Source organism: Musa acuminata, chromosome BXJ1-5 (genome assembly GCF_036884655.1).
Source record: "Musa acuminata AAA Group cultivar baxijiao chromosome BXJ1-5, Cavendish_Baxijiao_AAA, whole genome shotgun sequence".
NCBI classification, from domain to species: domain Eukaryota; kingdom Viridiplantae; phylum Streptophyta; class Magnoliopsida; order Zingiberales; family Musaceae; genus Musa; species Musa acuminata.
In genome coordinates this window covers 14027603-14043419 of record NC_088331.1, presented here as the reverse complement: position 1 = coordinate 14043419, position 15817 = coordinate 14027603, and positions in this window count along the sequence as shown.

Below are 15817 nucleotides of genomic sequence, written 5' to 3'. Positions count from 1 at the left end.
GGCACAATACCCACCCTTCTTGGCCCGATGCCCGAGTCCACGGCCCGAAGCCTTCTGTCGATACGTCGACCGATCCACCGGCCCGACGTCCAATCTTCTGACATGTTCCTTCGGCACAACATGATTTTCCTGCTTTAATTGTCTCATCCTGATCGAAGCATCCTGCGTCACTCAAAACACAGATTAAATCATAAACATATATCAAGTAGTTTCATCATCAAAATATGAGATTCAACAAGCATGCTATGTTTACGGCTTTGGCTCAAAAATATTTGGGTAGGCTATGTTCATTCAACATGGTTCTTGCCTTTTTTATAAGTTTCTATTCTTTCTTTCTACTACTCCATTTTGTTGATGATTTCTTGGAGTAGAAAAGTTGTGGTTGTATCTATTAGATTCATAAAATTCTTGAAAATCATGGTTTTGAAATTCACCATCGTGATCACTTCGAATTGACGAAATCATAAAACCCTTTTCATTTTAAATAAGTTTACAAAACTTAGAGAAATACATAAAGCATTCACTTTTGTATACCAAAAAATAAGTCCATGTGTATCTACTATAATTATCCACAATGACAAATGCATATTTGCTACCTCCTAGGTTTGATGTAGCAATTGGTCCGAAAAAGTCCATATGGATCAATTGCAAAGGTCTAGAGGTGCTTATTTGGTTTTTAGGTTTGAAGCTACCTTTTATTTGTTTTCCTAGTTGACATACATCACACACATTATCTTTGACGAACTTGATATGAGGAATTCCTCTTACAAGTTCTTTAGATAAAATTTGAGTGATTAGTTTCATGCTAGCATGACCTAATCTCCTATGCCAAAGCCAAGCATCGTTATTCAAAATTGAAAAACACATTTCATTGCAAAGATCATTAATGTCAATAGTGTATATGTTATTTTGTTTTAGTATAATAGATGTGTTTTTGTGTGGTTTTTCAATAATGTAAGCATTAGATTCAAATTTAATGATATATCCTTTATCATACAATTGACTAATGCTCAAAAGGTTATGCATTAAGCTATCAACTAACAATACATCTTCAATAGAAAAGGTGATTTTACCCTTGTTGTTGTATCCAAAGGTGACATATCCTTCGTCTATGCTAGTGAGCTTAGAGAATTGAGATGGATCTCCAATCATATGTCTTGAGCATCCACTATCAAGGTACAATCTCTTGCTCCTAGCTTGTGATGGTAAATGTTTATACAAAAAAGGATGATTTTTAGATACCAATTTGACCTTGGGTGCCTCAAAAATCGATCTACATAGCTTATCATGTTGCATTGAGTCATTTGAAGTTCTTTTAGGAACCCAAATCAATTTGTGTGGACTATATTTCTTAAATGGACAATGATAAGCTACATGCCTAAATTTGTAACAAAAGTTACATTTCTTTCGGGGTGAAACATGCAAAGTAAGGTCTTTAACAAAGGCGGTTGGATTTTGGTGAGAGCTACTCACAAAACCGATTCCACCTTTTCTATGAATGTGACCTTTGTTGGCAAGGATCATGTTCAAGGATTTGCTACCAACCTCAAACTTTTCTAAGGTTTTCTTAAGTAGCAAGTTTTCTTTTTGAAGTAATTCTAGTTCATCACATTTCGTACATGAAGCTAGACTATCATTGTGTTCAATGTTTAATCTATCAAAATCGCTGATAAGAGAAGCATGTTCCTTTTTTAAAAAGTTATATTTTTTACTCAAGGTTCTACATTCATCAAATAATTCATGAAATACACTTGAAAGCTCATCGAAAGTTAAATTTGCATCTAATGAACTTGTTACCTCATCTCCAATAGCCATAGTGCATAGTGAGCAACTTACTCGGTGTTAGTTGACTCCTCTTCTTCAGAAGCACTTGAGTCGTCCCATGTAGCTTTAAGAGCCTTTTTCTTTAGTTGCCTCCTCTTTGCTTGGGGACATTCACTCTTGAAGTGTCCCAGTTTCTTACATTCATAATATATCATTTATTCTTTCTTAGGTTCAAATTTATTTTTATTATCATTTTTAAATTTATCTCTTTTTATGAATCTTTTGAACTTCTTTGTTAAGAGTGTCATGTCATCATCAAAGTCCTCATCATTTGAGTTTTCTTTCAAGTGGTCTTCTTGTGTTCTCAATACCATATCCTTCCTATTCTTTGGAAGGGTGTCCTCAAGCTCTTCAGGAGCCATGTCATTTCATAGGTCAATAGTGACCCAATTAGTTCTTCAAGAGGAAAATTATTTAGATCTTTAGCCTCTTGAATGGCCGTTACTTTAGGGTCTCAACTTTTTAGAATGGTTCTTAAAATCTTATTAACAAGTTCAAAATCCGAGAAACTTTTACCAAGTCCTTTTAGACCATTGATGACATCTATAAATCGGGTATATATGTCTCCAATAGTCTCACTTGGTTTCATTCGAAACAACTCATAAGAATGCATTAGAAGATTAATTTTTGACTCCTTCACTCTACTATTGCCTTCATGAGTCACTTCGAATGTGTGCCAAATGTCAAAAGTCATTTCACAAATCGATACTTGATTAAACTTGCTTTTATCTAATATACAAAATAAGACATTCATAGCCTTTTGCGTTTAAAGTGAAAGTCTTCTTCTCAACTCATTCCAATCATTCATTAGAAGAAAAGATTTTTAAAAGCCATTTTCTATAATATTCCATATTTTAAAATCTATTAAAATTAAGATGATTCTCATTCTAGTCTTCCAATATGTGTAATCCATCCCATTGAACATGGGCGGACGTGTAATTGAATGACCCTCTAGGTTACCGACAAATGTCATCTCTCTTGGGTTTAAAACCAAATGAGAGTAAACCTTGCTCTGACACTAATTGTTATGATCAAGAGCGGCACTAAGAGGGGGGGTTGAATTAGTACAGTGAAAAACTTTCGAGATTTCAGAAAAATATTCATTTCGTTTAAAACCGATTCCGACAAAAATAGTTTCGATTCAATCTGTTTCGGAGAGAAGTTGAATTTGAAAGCTTTTGTAAAAGTGTAAGAGAAGATTAAGGAGGTTGGTAGTAAAGTAAATTGTACAAATAGAAAGCAAACCAGAATTTAGAGTGGTTCTGTCAAAGTGACCTACATCCACTTTCGGATTTCTCCTCCGACGAGGTTATCGGCATCCACTAAATGCCTTCCTTCAATAGGTGAAGACCGAACACCTCTTTACAGCATTTTCTCTTTTTCCCGGATTTAGGAGACAACCCTTACAAGTCCCACTCCTTTTTCTTGAATGATTACAAGGCTAAGAGATGAAGGATGAGAATTCTAACTTTTACAACACTTTTATGACTCAAGACTTCAAGATTAAACCAATACTTTCGTGCCCATTCATGCAGAAAAGGGTGAGATTTTTATAGGCCCTAATGGCTTCAAAATTAGAACCAAAAAATGTCATATCCCCGGAATCCGAGGTACTAGCGGTACCACCGCCATTACTGGGCGGTACTACCGTCGCTGATCTAACATTAGGCAGTACCACCACCGAACAGGGGCGGTACCACCGCTGGCAGCACTATTGCCAGTGGTACTACTGCTAGCAGCATTGTTGTTTGTGGTACCACCGCCTAGCCTGGGTGGTACCACCGCCCAGAAATCCAAGGGCACTGCCTTCCAAGCGGTGCCACCACCGGTCATATTTTCAAGGGTTGAATTGGGTGCTCAATTCAGCCCTGATAAGGGCCTAGTTGGCCCATAATTAAGTTAGTGGGATTACATTCAAATCCTAACTTAATTTATGCTATAACTATGATAATTAAGATATAATTATAGTGCCTCTTGTTCCGATGCATCAATTGCTCTTCCGGCGAGCTTCCGGCGTACTTCCGGTGAACATCCGATAAACTCTCAGCAATGTTCCGGTGGTCTCCTGGTAAGCTCCTGGACTTTATGATGATCTTCTTAGCTAGTTCTAACGAGCTTCTTTGGCAAGCTCCTGGACTTCTCGGTTGGTTCCGGCAGAACTTCCGACGAACGTCCGGACTTCCAACGAACATTTGGACTTCCGATGAACTCTTGAACTCCCAATGAGATTTTGATCTTGACTCCGGCACAACACCTGCTTTATGTCTTACTGCTATTGTAGTTAATCCTATACACTTTTCTCAACATATAGATTAGATCAAACAAATTACAATTGACTTCATTATCAAAATCCGAGATTCAACAGGAAGCCCTTCGATGAAGTCCATTAATATATCAGTCTATATTGAGTCTGGGATGGGTAGAGGTTGCAGCTTTCAGGGGCTTGCCACTGTCTTGCCTTTATGTCAATGACATACATCACATTATGCCACAAATTTAGCAATAATATTTTTCATCCCTACCTAATAAAAATTTTTCTTAATTCTCTTATAGGTTCTAAGGAATCCGTAGTGCCCGGCCGTAGGTGTGGAATGCATCTCTTGAAGGATGGTCTTTATGCAAGTAGAATTTGGCACAAGCACAATGTGTCTCTTATAGTGCAATTCTTTTGAGTCATAACTATAATGTATTAGGATCAAGAGCACACTAAGAGGGGGGGTGAATTAGTACAGCAGAAAACTTTCACGATTTCAAAAACCTTGTTTCGATTAAAGCCAATTCAACTCAATTTGTTTCGGAAGAAATTTAAGCTTGAAGTCTAAAGTGAAAATGTAAGAGAAGACTAAGGTGATTTACAGTAGTGTAAATCACAAAAAACGTAGATTTCGTAAAGTCTTCGTAGAAAGCCGATCTTGGAAGATGTTTTATGTCAAAGTGAATGTAGACATATTTAAAGCACAGTAATGAGAAGAGGCAGTTTGCTATAAAAGAAAGATGCTCAAAGTAAATTCAAACCAAGATTTTAGAGTGGTTCGGTCAACGTGACCTATATCCACTATCGGCTTCCTCCTCCGACGAGGTCACCAAAGTCCACTAGAGGCCTTCCTTCAATAGGCGAAGGCCAACCACCCTTTTACAGCTTTTCTCCTTTTGATGGGCTTAGGAGACAACCCTTACAAGTTTTCACTCCTCTCTTGGATGATCTCAGCACTTAGAAAGAAAGAAGGTGAACTCTAGCTTTTACAACAGTTTAAGCCCTCAAAGACTCAAGATAATGTCAAGATTTCAGTGCCCTTTCATGCAGGAAAGGGTGGGATATTTATAAACCCCAACGAGTTCAAAAATGGATCTTAAAAGTGTCCATTCCTAGATATCCGGGGTCCTGGCGATACCACCACCATTACTGGGCGGTACTGCCACCTGTCATCGGGCACTAAGTGGTACTACCACTCAGTCTGGGTGGTACTACCGCCTGACAGCACTCGAAGACCAAGCTCAGGCGGTACCACCGCTTGACAGGGGTGGTACCACCGTTGGCAATAATAACTGCCAGTGGTACCACCGCCTAATAGGGGCAGTATTACTGCCCAAAATTCCTGGGAGATCGAGTCTCTTGGGCGGTGCCACCGTCGGCCAAGAATTCTGGGTCCAAATGGACTGTTCCATTCAGCCCAATTTGGGTCTGTTAAGGTCCCAATTAGCCCCTAATTAAGTTATTGGGATTACCTCCTGACCCTAACTTAATTTATACTCTAACTATGACAATTATGACATTATTACTGTAATTTTGTGTTCTAGTGCGTCAATTGCTTCTTCCGACGAACTTCCGGCGAACTTCCGGTGAACATCCGATGAACCCTTGACGATACTCCGGCAGACTCCTAGAAAGCTCTTGGACTTCACGATAATCTTCTTGGTGAGTTCTGACGAGCTTCTATGGCAAGCTCTTGGACTTCTCGGCTGGTTCCCATAGAACTTCCAACGAACGTCTGAACTTCTGACGAACTCTCGGACTCCCAATGTGATCTTGATCTTGACTCCGGCATAACACCTGCTGCATGTCTTACTGTAATCATAGTTAATCTTGCACACTTTTATCAATATATAGATTCGATAAACAAATGACAATTGACTTCATCATCAAAATCCGAGATTCAACATAATGAGCCATGGAGCTTAGTGCTTCCTCCAATTTTTTGATGATCTTATTGGTCTCTAGATCTTCTGCCATTCCCTCTTAATAACCTCAAGGAAGTCACTGGTCAGAAGTGAAACGACAAAAAATTCAGCTTACTCGGGTAGCCGCGAAAGCGCATCTACAACAACATTATCTTTCCCCTTTTTGTAAGTTATTTCATAATCATATCCAAGAAGATTTGTTACCTATTTTTGCTGCTCGGGGGAAGATATCTTTTGCTCCAAGAAATATTTTAGGCTTTTATAGTTGGTCTTGATTTGAAAGCGTCACTTGATCAAGCACGATCTCTATTTGGTCACCGTATGCACAATTGCAAGCAACTCCTTATCATAAATAGTTATCTTGAGATGGGAAGTGTTGAATCTCGTATTTTGATGATGAAATCAATTGGTAAATTATATGATCTAATCTATATGTTGAGAAAGTGTGCAGGATTAACTACGATAATAGTAAGATATAAAGCAAATGTTGTGTTGGAGTCAAGATCGAGATTTCGTTGGGAGTTCGAGATTTCGTCGGAAGTCCGGACGTTCGTCGAAAGTTCCACCGGAATTAACAGAGAAGTCCAAGAGCTTACCAAAGAAGCTTGTTAGAACTCGCCAAGAAGATTATTGTGAAGTCTAGGAGCTTACTAGAAGTTCGCTGGAACATTGCCAAGAGATCGTCAGAAGTTGGTCGGAAGAACAATTGATGAATCGGGACAAGAATGCTTTGTTAAATGTCTTAATTATTATAATTAGACCTTAAGTTGAGTTAGGATTAGGAGGTAATCCTACTAACTCAATTAGGATCCAACTGAGCTCTTAACATGACTAAATTGGGCCAGATTGAATAGCCATTCAGCACCTAAAGTCATGACTGACGGTAACACCGCCAGGGCTAACGGTGGCATCGCTTAGGACTCAGTCTCTCAAGTGTTCTGGGTGGTGGTACTGTCAGTAATTAATGCTACCAACAGTGGTACCGCCCTTGTCAGGCGGTGGTACCGCTAGAGCTCAGTCTTCGAGAGCTTTGTCAGGCAGTGGTATCACCCAGTGTCAGTCTGTAGGCGGTAGTACCACCCAATAATGGTGGTGATACCGCCAGTACCCCGAGATCCAGAATTGTGACACTTTTTGTTAGGATCGAGAGCACTAAGAGGGGGGGGGGGGTGAATTAGTGCAGCGGAAATCTTATAATAAATTAAAAACCAAAAGCTGCGTTCGTTCAAAAACTATTATGATGCAAAAGCAAATTCTCAGTTTGTATCTAAGTGCAGTTTGCGACTAAGCGCAGATTGCGTCTAAGCGCAGTTTGCGTCTAAGCGCAGTTTTGCGTCTAAGCGCAGTTTTGCGTCTAAACTCAGATTTACGTCTAAATGCAGATTTACGTCTAAACGCAGATTTACGTCTTAATGCAGTTTTACGTCTAAACGTAGTTTTACGTCTAAACGCAGATTTACGTCTAAACGCAGTTTTACGTCTAAACGCAGTTTTACGTCTAAACGCAGTTTTACGTCTAAACGCAGTTTTACGTCTAAATGCATATTTACGTCTAAACGCAGTTAGACGCAGATTTACGTATAAACTTTAAAACTCGTTTGTATACTCGCAGAAGGCAGTATGCAGTTCAAACCAAGACGTAAACGTGAACTGAAATCTGATGATTGAGCGAAGAAAGCCGATTTACGTCTGAATGCAGTTTTACGTCTAAATGTTGAAACTCGTTCGTAAAATCGTAGAGGACAGATTGCAGTTATCAATAGGATTAAAATGTAAGCGTAAACTGCAAGGAAGCTCGTTCGTAGAAACACAGAAAACAGTTCTGCAGAATCAAACGTAAACGTAAACTGTAATGTATGAAAATACGAGTTTACGTCTGAATGCAGATTTGGAAGAACAGCACTTAGAACTTGTTCGTGAAAGCGCAGAGAGCAGTAGTGATGAGGGAGGTTTGCAGTAATGATAAAGTGCTCGAAAGTAAACGCAAACCAGAGATTTAGAGTGGTTCGGTCAGCCTTGACCTACTCCACTTTTGGCTTCCTCCACCGATGAGGTTGCCGACGTCAACTAGGTGCCTTCCTTCAATGGGCGAAGGCCAAACTTCCCTCTTACAGTTTCTCTCCTTTTGGCAGGCTTAGGAGACAACCTTTACAGACCTTTCTCTCCTCACTTTACAATCAAAAACTTGAAGAACAGAAGGAGGAGACTTAAAGGCTTTACAACACTTTTGAGCTCTTTAGAATCACAGAAAAGATCACAATTTCGGTATAGGTCTGTGTCTTTTCAGTGCTGAATGGGTGGGGTATTTATAGGCCCCAACCCAATTCAAAATTCGAGCTCAAAACGATCAAATCGATCAAATCCCAGAATTTCTGGGATCAGGCGGTTGCACCTCTCGACTGGAGAGGTGGCACCGCCTGGCAGAGCTCGAAGACTGAGCTCTGCCGATTGCTTCTCTCTGCCAGAGCTCGAAGACTGAGCTCGATGGTTGCATCACCTGGCAGAGCTCGAAGACTGAGCTTGGTGATTGCATCACCTGGCAGAGCTCGAAACAGAGCTCGGTGGTTGCATCACCTGGCAGAGCTCCAAGCTGAGCTCAGGCTGATCCACCTCTCTGCCAGAGCTCGAAGACTGAGCTTGGTGAATGCATCACCTGGCAGAGCTCGAGACTGAGCTCAGGCTGATGCACTTCTCTGCCAAAGCTCGAAGACTGAGCTTGGTGGTTGCATCGCCTGGCAGAGCTCGGAACTTGAGCTCTGGCGGTGCAACCTCTTGGCTGGGGCGGTTGCACCTCCCAGCCGTGCAGCCCTGGCGGTTGCACCTCCTGGCTGGGGCGGTTGCACCTCCCAGCCCCACAGCCCAGGCGGTTGCACCTCCTGGCTGGGGCGGTTGCACCTCTCAACCCCACAGCCCAGGCGGTTGCACCTCCTGGCTGGGGCGGTTGCACCTCCTGGTGCAATCAGGGTCCGAATGGTTCACTCCATTCGACCCACTTTGAATCTTTTCAGGGGCCCAATTGCCCCAAGATTAAGCTAATGGGATCACCTCCCATTTTCATGCTTAATCATCGTGCTAACTACGATTATCTCTAAGACAACTTCTGCAGCTTGCTCCGATGCGTCAATCGCTTCTTCCGGCGAGTTTCCGGCCAACTTCCGTCGATCAACCGATAACCCTCGGTGATCCTTCTGCGGACATCCGGCATACTCCTGGACTTTGCGACGATCCACTTGGCGAGTTCCGACGAGCTTCGCTTGGCAAGCTTCTGGACTTCTCGGATCTGTTCTCTCTGAACCTCCGACGACCGTCCGAACTTCCGTCGAACTCTCGAACTCCCAACGTGATCATGATCTTGACTCCGGCGCAACTCCTGCTGCTTGTCTTACTCTCATCGTAGTTAATCCTGCACACTTATCTCAACACATAGATTAGATAACAAATGACAATTGACTTCATCATCAAAATCCGAGATTCAACACTTTTTAGTTCCAATTCTGAAGTCATTGGGGCCTATAAATATCCCACCCTTTTTTACATGGAAGGGTAACAAAGTGCAATCAAAAGTGTAAAAAATCTTAAGTGTCGAGGTGTAAGGATTATCTCCTAAACCTGTGAAAAGGAGAAAGTATTGTAAAGAGGTGGTTAGTCTTCGTCTATTGAAGGAGGACCATTAGTAGACGTCGATGACTTCGACGGAGGAGGAATCGAAAGTGGATGTAGGTTACAATGACCGAACCACTATAAATTCTGGTGTGTTCTTTCCTTACTGCAAATTATCTTTACTGCATTCAACTTTACTACATTGCAAATTGCCCAACCTTTTCTTCTATACTTATTCAAAGTGAAACAAACGATTTGAATCGAAATCGATTTTTATCATACAAAGACTTTCGAATCGACATAATTTTTTCACTGCACTAATTCACCCCCACTCTTAGTGCCGCTCTTGATCCTAACAATTTGTATCAGAGCAAGGTCACTCTCGTTTGGTTTGAAACTCAAGAGAGATGGTATTTGCCTACAACCAAGAGGATCATTCAATTACACGTCCACCTATGTTTAATGGGACGGATTATATATATTGGAAGACTAGAATGAGGATTTTTCTAATTTCAATGGATTTTGAGTTATGGAACCTTGTAGAAAATGACTTTCAGAAGTCTTCTCTTCTAATGAGTGTTTGGACTGAGTTAGAGAAGAATAATTTCACTTTAAATGCTAAGGCTATGAATGCCTTATTTTGCGCTTAGAAAAAAAACGAGTTCAATCGAGTGTCTATTTGTGAAATGAATTTTGATATTTGGCACACACTCGAAATCACTCACGAAGGCACTAGTATAGTAAAGGAGTCGAAGATAAATCTTTTAGTTCATACTTATGAATTATTTCGAATGAAGCCAAGCGAGACTATTGTCGACATGTACACCCGTTTTATGGATGTTGTCAATAGTTTAAAAGCTCTTGACAAATTTTTTTGAACTTTGAACTTGTTAATAAAATCTTGACATCCCTTCCAAAGAGTTGAGACCCTAAAGTAACGATCATTCAAGAGACCAAGGATTTAAACAACTTTCCTCTCAAAGAACTTATCAGGTCACTAATGACCTGAAGAATGCTCTTAAAGCAACTTGGGACAACCAAGTGCATCAGAAGAAGAGGAGCCATCCAACATAGAGCAAGTTTCTCACTATACACTAATGACTATCGGAGATGAGGTAAGCAATTCATTAGATGCAAATTTATCTTTTGATGAATTATTAAGTGCTTTTCATGACTTATTTGATGATTGTAAATTAGTTAGTAAAAAATATAAACCATTAAAAAAGGAGCATGCTTCTCTTGTTAATGATTTTGATAGATTAAAAATTGAGCATGATGATAGTTTAGCTCCTTACACAAAATATAATGAATTAGAAACACTTAAAAAGGAGAATTTGCAAGTACATGAAATCTTAGAAAAATTTGAAATAGGTAGCAAATCCCTAAACATAATTCTTGCAAGTAAGAATCATATTTGTGAGTAATACTCATAAAAACACAACCATATTTGTTAAAGGCCCTACCTTACATATTTCACCCTGAAACAAATGTAACTTTTGCTGCAAATTTGAACATGTTGTTTATCAATATCTATTTAAGAGATATAGTCCACACAAATTGATTTGAGTTCCTAAAGGAACCGTAAAGAACTCAATGCAACATGATAAGTTGAGTAGAACGATTTTTGAGGCACCCAAAGTCAAATGGGTACCTAAAAATCACCCTTTTTTGTAGAAATGTTTACCATCACAAGCTAGGAACAAGAGATGGTACCTTGATAGTGGATGCTCAAGGGATATAACCAGAGATCCATCTCAATTCTCTAAGCTCACTAGCCTAGACGAAGGGTATGTCACGTTCGGAGATAACAAGGGTAAAATCATTGGCAAATGAACCATAGGTAACAAATCTAACTTTTTGATTAAAGATGTGTTATTGGTTGATGGCTTAAAGCATAACCTTTTGAGCATTAGTCAATTATGTGATAAAAGATACATCATTAGATTTGAATCCAATGCTTGCATTATTGAAAAACCACAAAAAAAAAAATCTATGATTGTCTTAAAACAAAAAATCCCCGGATAATGTATACACTATCGATATTAACAATCTTTGTAATATAATGTTTTTTTCGGTTTTGAATGACGATGCTTGCCTTGGGCATAGGAGATTAGGTCATGCTAACATGAAACTAATCTCTCAAATCTCATATAAAGAACTTGTAAGAGATATTTCTAACATTAAGTTCGTTTAAGACAATGTGTGTGATGCATATCAACTAGGAAAACAAATAAAAGGTAGTTTCAAACCAAATAATCAAATAAGCACCTCTAAACCATTGCAATTGATCCATATAGATTTGTTTAGACCAATTGATACATCAAGCCTAGGAGATAGCAAATACACCTTTGTCATTGTGGATGATTATAGTAGAGACACTTGGATATATTTCTTACCATACAAAAGTGATTGCTTTATATATTTCAAAGTTTTGTAAACTTGTTCAAAATGAAAAAGGCTTTATGATTTCATCAATTCGGAGTTATCACAGTGGCAAATTTCAAAACCATTATTTCTAAAATTTTTATGAATCTAATGGATACAACCATAATTTTTCTACTCCAAGAAATACTCAAAAAATAGAGTAGTAGAAAGAAAAAATAAAAACTTATAGGAAATAACAAGAACCATGTTCAATGAACATAACCTACCCAAATATTTTTGGGCCGAAACCATTAATACGACATGCTATGTCATGAATATGGTTCTAGTAAGACCATTACTTTTCAAAACTCTTTATGAATTATGGAACAACAAAAAACTTAATATTTTATATTTTAAAGTTTTCGATTGTAAATGTTTTATCTTGAATGAAAAAGATGCCTTAGGAAAGTTTGATGCAAAATCTGATCAAGATATTTTTCTTGGATATTATTCTAGTTCTAAAGGCTTTCATATTTTTAATAAAAGAACTTTGGTTATAGAAGAATCTATTCATATTGTCTTTAATGAAGTTTTCGAATTTAAGAAAAATGAGTTTGATGATGATCTTAATTTTGATGCTTTGAATTTAAATGAACATTTTCTTTCAACTAGCAACTTGGATGCATCTTCTTCCGAAACATCCTTACCTAAGGAATATAAGTATGTAGATGCTCATCCTAAGGAGCTAATCATAGGAGACACATCAAAAGGGGTTCAAACTCGTTCTTCTCTTAAAATTTTTTGCGCCAATATCACTTTTCTTTCTCAAATTGAACATAAATGAATTGATGAGGCCTTGAAAGATGATTGATAGGTTATCGCAATGTAAGAATAGTTAAATCAATTTGATAGAAATTAGGTGCGAAAGCTTGTTCCGAGGCCAAATGACCATTTAGTTATTGGTACTAAATGTGTCTTTAGAAACAAGCAAGATGAATTTGGTATCGTGGTTAGAAATAAAGCTAGATTAGTGGCCAAGGGTTTTAACTAAGAAGAAGGTATCGATTATGAAGAAATCTTCACTCTTGTGGCACGATTAGAAGCCAAAAGGATGCTCCTTGCCTATGCTAGTAGTAATAATTTTAAGTTATTTCAAATGGATGTCAAAAGTGCTTTTCTTAATGGCTTTATTTCCGAAGAAGTTTATGTTGAACAACATCCTAGATTTGAGACTGATAATCTTTCTAATCATATATTTAAATTGACTAAAGCTCTCTTTGGATTGAAACAAGCCCCAAGGGTTTGGTATGAGCGACTTAGCTCATTACTTATCCAAAATAATTTCTCTAAAGGCAAGGTCGATACTATATTGTTTATTAAAAATTTTGTAAATAATTTTCTTGTTGTTTAAATTTACGTTGATGATATTATTTTTGGTTCTACAAATGAATCTCTATGTAAATCATTTGCCAAGAGTATGAGCCAAGAGTTTGAAATGAGCTTAATGGGTGAACTTTCTTTCTTTTTAGGCTTACAAATCAAATAACTTAGTAATGGTATTTTTTTTAGTCAAACAAAATATGCATTAGACTTGCTAAAATGGTTTAAAATTGATAGTTCAAAGGCTATCAATATGCCTATGAGTACCTCCACTAAGTTAGACATTGATGAAAGTGGAGAAAGCTTTGATCAAAATGCTTATAGGGGTATGATAGATAGTTTACTATACCTCACTACAACTAGACCGGACATCATGTTTAGAATAGGACTTTGTGCTAGGTTTCAATATAATCCTAGGCTATCTTTTCTTAAAGCAGTTAAAAGAATTCTTAGATATCTTAAAAGAATCACTAATATAGAATTATGGTATCCAAAATCCAAAAAATTTGAATTAATTACTTATGCTGATGTAGATTTTGCTGGATATAGATTAGATAAAAAAAATACATTCGGAACATGTCAACTCTTAGGTCATGCATTTGTCCCTTAGTCTTCCAAGAAACAAAACTCAGTTGCATTATCTACGACTGAAGCCGAATACATAGCGGCTAGTGCATGTTGTGCACAAGTTGTATGGATAAAAATACATTAAAAGATTATAGAATTTATCTTAAGAATATTCCCATAAAATATGATAACACAAGTACAATATGTTTAATGAAAAATACTATTCAACACTTTAGAACTAAATATATTAACATTAGGCATCACTTTATATGAGATCATGTTAATAATCATGATGTAATCTTAGAATTCATTGATAGGAAACATCAATTGGCTGATATCTTTACAAAACCTTTAAATGAAAAAAATTTTGATTTTATTAGAAGGGAGTTAGGGATGTTAAATTCTCCAAATATATGAGTTTGTTGTATTTCTTTTCCGGACTATCTTTCTCTTAATGTATTTCATAAATGGAGCTTTCATGAATTTATTTCATTTTTATCTTCCTTGATATCAAGTTTACTTCATATCCTTGCTCTATCACTTAATGATTCTTGTAACACTTAGTCTCTTCACTCATGGAATTCATTGACAAATGTATCTCTCACATATTTCACTCTTATGAATTTTTAATGGATTTGATTCATAAATATTTATTCAAGGATTTTTAATCCTTCATTTGATGCTTCTTCCTTACAGTTCTCATGAAAGAAAAATTTTATGAATTTTTAGTGTGTGATGATCACTCGCAAGAATGGTGATTTGATTTTGTATGAATATCTTGATCCTTTTTATAAATCCCTTCTCTTTGTTAAAATTGAAGCATAATTTAATGAAGCTCATTTATTATTTTGAATTTTACTAGGTTCAAATCGTTTCAAGAAATTTGGTTCTTTATGGATTCTTTCCTTACCCTTCTTCCTCTTCTTATTTTTCTATGACAAAGAAAAAAAAAACTTGCACAACTAAATAGGAACTAAAAAGCCCTCGAGTAAAATGTTAGCTTTTCAAAAAGATTATCATGTAAAGTTTTTGCTTACCTTTCTTTATGGTTTGGATAAATTAGTGTAAAACTGGCTTAAATCTTTACCACACTTGCATTGTTGAATTGTTCTTTTTTTGTTGATGACAAAGGGGGAGAAATGTGACAAATTGATGACAAAATGAATGTCTTAGATAAGTGCATAAAATGTATTGTGAATGCTTGAAATATGGGTAAATATAATTGGAATCGTCAAATACATTGCAACATATCAAAATGTATCACATATGAATATTTAAAATCTTTATCATAGTTACCTCAAAACATATGTATCGTAGATACTTGAACTGTTTAATGAATGTTTGATAAATGTCTATCATAACGATAAGGTAACATGAGCTTAACTTGCAATTTATAATTGATACCATGCCTCAAAACGATGAATTGTCATCTTTTATCTAGAATTGTCATCTTGCTAAATTTTATATTCGAAACTCATATCATATTTAAAAATGATGATTGTTTATCATCACTGGACTTGAAAATGGATGTCATGCCTTGATACCATTTTTATTAATAAATACGTGGTATCATATTTTGAATTAGAAAATCATGATAAGTATCATGATGTACATGTTAATAAGTTTAAATGAAAATAACTTATCAGTTTGATGCTTGATTCAAAGGCCTTGAATTTAAGAATATCTTTTCTCAAGCATGGCATATAGATAGGGGGAGTTAAGGTTAACTCCGTCATCAATTGATTGTCATCATAAAAAAGGGGGAGATTATTGAATCTCGGATTTTGATGATGAAATCAATTGGTAAATTGTTTGATCTAATCTATCTGTTGAGAAAAGTATGCAAGATTAACTACGTTAGCAGTAAGACATAAAGTAAATGTTATGCCAAAGTAAAGATCAA